Genomic DNA, 5,259 nt, shown 5'->3' with positions numbered 1-5,259 from the left:
AAGAAAAACTTTAATATAAGTTTAACATGACAGCAAATGTACAACGTTTCGACAAGGTGATGATGTCGAAACGTTGTACATTTGCTGTCATGTTAAACTTATATTAAAGTTTTTCTTCATTACCCATTTAAGCCGTCTCCAGCCATTATTATACGTGTCACTGAGTTATACCAGTTTTGTGGTACTCAACTCCGACCCAGTAACAACCGACAAGGACAAGAAATCACAAAACTAGACTAGAACTTGCATTAAAAAAGTCCAACAATATAAAAAATCCTGATCACAAAATAAAGGTTCGTATTGATCGACGAGTTTTATTTAAGTTCTTATAATATGTAAAGTTAGATGATATTTATTAAAAACAATAAATAAAATATTGAACAGGATTAACCATTTATGGATTTTATAACGATGTTAGAAGGTGTTCTCGATTTTACATGGGAACGTTTCTCTCATAAGCATGTTAGCTGAAGAAACATTTCATTGAATCATTAAAGTGAATATGAGACGTGAAAAGTTACAAGATTTGTCGGATAAGTTCTAGGATGGCTAACGAATGGTACAACTAGTGGATAGCAATCAACATTGTATGATATATGAAAATAGAAAAGACTAAGTTAAAAAAAAATGAAGCTACAATAAATGCGTACAGTTGTTTTAATGATAGTGTATTTCTGCATGTAAATAAAGAGGCTCTTTCATAATATTCTAAAATTGCATTATGTAAATATAACTTACAAAATGAATATATCGTTACTCTTATACTTTTCAAAAATGTTAGTGATGTAAAGATTTGCATGAACAGTATGAACTAGGCTAAATCCTCCTTTAGGCAGTCACTTCTGATAAGGACTAATGGAAGTGTATTTGTCTCTATGAGGCCAACACACACTTAAATTACTATTTCATGACGTTGTAGAAACATTTATGCTGAAACCTTAGGCCTCATTTTTTGAATAACAAGATTGACCTCTTAACGTAAGTGACGTGAAATTCTGGGAAGTCTTTTAAACTTTAATTAGATGTAGTTTTACGCGAATTCATTTCTTTTTCAGAAACACTTTTGTCTTCAAAGAATTCTCATATGCTCATGTTAGTGTTCCATGTAATTGTAGTTTGTTCTTATTTGCTGTACGTATAGAAAAATCGACCAGAAGTTAAGAACGCAGCAGAAACTGTGTGTTGTAATTACTTTCACACGCCATCCTTGCTCGTCAATAAAGTGTTTATGTTTCAAAGTGAAACAACTGTGTCGGTGTATTTTCTTTTGGTTGAGTCTGACTTATTCTATTTACAAAGTCTTGAAGAATTTTGTATATCCTTACCTGTCGGTTTCAGTTTTACATGAAATACCACAGAGTCACCCTAAGTAAAACTTCAGAATATATTCTACAAGTAATCTCTGTGATCGTTATGATAATGGTTTTTGTCTAGAATTTAGCTTCCAGTTATTAACAAATTGTGATTACATTATAGTAAGGTAGAATTAATATTAAAATTGTTAACTTGTGTAGGATTAGATGGTTTGGATTTGTTAGAATTGTCAAATCTTAATTAAATTTAATACATTGTTAAGCATTCACTGAAAATAAACTTTTATGATTTAATCAAATCCAATTCAGTCGGATTATAAGTCAATGCGTTTCCATGTGTATTATTACCCAACTCACACTTCTCAATTTATCAACTAAAATGTTTATCTCCTACTATTAACCGTGAACTGTTATCACCTCACGTCCGATGGTAAGCCCATCGTTCGGAGCTATATCTTCACAATTTATAAAGCTTGTTGAATCAATTTTTTATATCGGAGATTTATTGGAATGAAGATATTAGAGCAAGCCTACCATATAAATGGCTTATAGCCTGCCTTGGTAACAGCAAACTAGGATCACATTCCTCATAGAATAGTTGGTTATACTAGGAAGACGACGTTTGATCAGCACAAGCAAACACCTGCAAGTTCGTAGAAATGCAGGTGAATCCTCTATTAAATCAAATTTTCCCAAATAGAATTATTTCTTCTCTAGTTTGAGGGGAAATCCCTCAACATATATTTACATAGTTAGTATTATGATTAAATAATCATTTTTCTTTTTTATCGCCACTATTCTGGTTGTTTTATTTTTGTGTTTCTTAGGAACACAAAAGACATTAGTATCTTGCTAGAATACTTAGTGACCAAGATAAAAATTGTATTGTAACGACACTAAAAAATTTGTATACACTGACAAGTATGAGTGCCATATTTTGTAATGTTCAGAGAATTTTATACTGAATCTAGTAGACAATGGGATTGCCAGTGTAATTATACATTCACGCAAGGAAGATTTTTTTAATCAAAAGTTACTAATTTTTTTACTGTTTTTTTTTCTAATTGCTATTATTTTTCACAAAATCAATGCAAATAATTAATTTAAGTAATGTCGTTGATGACCAGTTTCTGTTGATATTTTCTAGAAAAACCGTTTAAAACTGTGTGTGGATGAAAATAATGAAACGTACGCGCTACATAGTTATCGTGGATACAATTAATAAATTTAATTAATTTTTCCAGGATTATAACTTTTAAAAATTACCTCTGTCATGAAACAGTAAACAGATTAAATAATAGCAGTAAGAATGACAATGAAATCGATTAAAAATGATACAGCACCAGGCAGTACTACATGCTTTCCACTTCTTATGGTTTAAATTTATGTTCGCTTAATTTCTTTTATTTTTCAATATAATTCCTAAAATTGGAACATAGCATTGCTCAAGAGGGCTAATTGGGTCAAGTGGATATTAGGCACCTTTATTGTCTGATTCTCTTACAGAAATAACAACGTGCTTTTTAATTAACACGACATGCCATTCTCATTAACAAATCGAGTTGCCCGTTTCTTCGCAGCCCGTTGGCCAACTGATTTATCAGGCACCAATCACTATTTTATTATGTGAGAAACTCGAGGGTTTATTGTCATATTTAAAACAGAGTTGAGACCTGAAAGAGCATAATTCTTCTAGATTTTGAACAGATTTTTATGTAGATATACACAGAATTTTCATATATTTTACAAAGATTTTAGCAATCTTTCACTAAATTTTCACGCAATGTTTCTGTAACTTCCACTTCTACGTTCTCACTTTCGATTGACGGAAACATTTTTGTATGTTTGTGTGTGTGTATGTGTATATATATATATATATAGAGAGAGAGAGAGTTTTACAAATTCCCTATTAACTTTAAAGTTAACTTGCCTTTCCGTTTGTGCTGGCATCATTTGGCTTTTGCCTATAATTTAGTTAAGTTTATGCTAGCCTAAGTTACAAGGAGAAGCACACGCACTGCAAGACTCTATTATTTAATGAAGTCTTCGTTGCTCTTACTAGTTTCACACCTTTTTGTTTTTAATACATATATGAACACATAATCACATGCTCTTTTTTTGTTTTTTGTTTTCTCTAAACTGTCAAAATTTCAATTAAAGGTTGGTTCCTTGAGTCAATCTGCATGCCCTGTCTTATTCTTTGTGGCCCATCTGTCACACCCGCATATGTGATCTTCAACCGACTGTTTTTTTCGGGCCTGGACTTTTCTGCTTTGCCGGAAATCCTTAAGATACCATAAAGATAAACATGGTCTTCAGACTTTATACGTATTCCTTTTTAAAATAGGCAAAAAATTAGATTTAGAACTAAATGTTTTATTGACAAATATTCTAGGTAACTAATGACCGACAGTTAAAATATTCTAATACTAATATGTAGGCTGGATGAATTATGAATAACATCAGATCATCGTATCACTTTTTCTTTGTTTTTGTCGCCAAACGCAAACGTACAACTAATTTCTATACTTCATCTACCGTAAATGACCTCTGAGGAATAAATAATCATCTGGTGAGTAAAATCTACCACTCCATGTTATGTGCGAAAACATTTGACAATATTTTGGTTTATGTTATGGCTTTTATTTCAATTTAGTTTAATGAATTTTCAGAGCCAATAAGATAATGTTACACTACTATCTTAGCAAGCCACATTTATAAACATGTGATATATATATATATTGAGAAAATAGTTTGTTATGTCTTCCAATACAATTAAATTTAAAAAAATAAATATTGCGAGAGACTGCAATTTATTTAAAATGATATTTTCAATAAATTTCCACAGATAGCACCACCGATTGTTTATCAAATATCACAATCTTATAATCCCGAAAGACACCATGTATATTTTTTTTAGCTGTAAAATGTTTGCGTATTTTGCGCAAAGAAAAGTTTTAAAGCAGTTTGTGTGTTTAGAGTTTTACATGTCTTTTTTTTTTTAGGATACTTTTGTTTCAATGTTTTCACTATTGTCTGAATTCTTGCAAAATTCTTCTCAATTTTTGAGCTGCAATTTATTTTCTGTCATCTCGTTTGTTAAATAGTGCAAGGAGTGGAGTTTTTTTTCTATAGATAAGCACAAAGCTATACTATAATCTATCTGTGCTCTGCCAACTGCGAGTATAGAAACCAGAATTTTAGCGTTGTAAGCCATGAGACTTTCCGCTGAACCATTGAGGGTCATAGAAGTAGATTAAGAAGAATCAAATTTAGTTGTGATTTGCGTTGCATAATTGTAAGTATAGGTAAAACATACATAGAAATCATTGTATCCGATTAAATTCTAACATAAATTCCATTTTTTAATTAGAAGTATGCGTAGAAATGCTAGATGGAATGCTAAACAGATTTTACAAGAAGGTCGATAATATATTCCTTTTCAAAACATTGGTTTCTGAACATAAAAAAAAATGAATTGCTCTGTTTATAAAAGTATAGAGATCGGATGTTTATATTACCTATTGCTAGGAAGAGGTCAAAAACGAATAAAGAAAGGAGTCCAGGGGAGTATGACTCCCTTTTCAGAACAAAAACGTATAGAAACTATTCCTTATTATTAGTAGTAGTTAAACAATAATGATATATTTATTTCATTAATTTGCATTAATTAACAAATTGTTGAGAAATTACATGCATCATTACAACTAGGCCTATATATATATATATCATTAAGCTTATATTCTGTTCCTTCCCATTTCCAAAATCCTGTATTCGACCTTGGAGGATGTCAGTGACAGTAATTTAGTTTACATCCTATATTAATTCACGTTGTGTTGTCGTGAATTTAATTATCCGCGAACCCCTCCCATAGTTTTCAAGGAAGCAAGACCCAACTAGGCAGAGGATTCGGGTTGGCTCAGGAATATCCTTATCTATACGGCAT

The sequence above is a fragment of the Limulus polyphemus genome, unplaced genomic scaffold (genome assembly GCF_000517525.1).
Source record: "Limulus polyphemus unplaced genomic scaffold, Limulus_polyphemus-2.1.2 Scaffold462, whole genome shotgun sequence".
In the NCBI taxonomy this organism is placed as follows: Eukaryota; Metazoa; Arthropoda; class Merostomata; order Xiphosura; family Limulidae; genus Limulus; species Limulus polyphemus.
Note: the sequence above shows the minus strand (reverse complement) of the source record.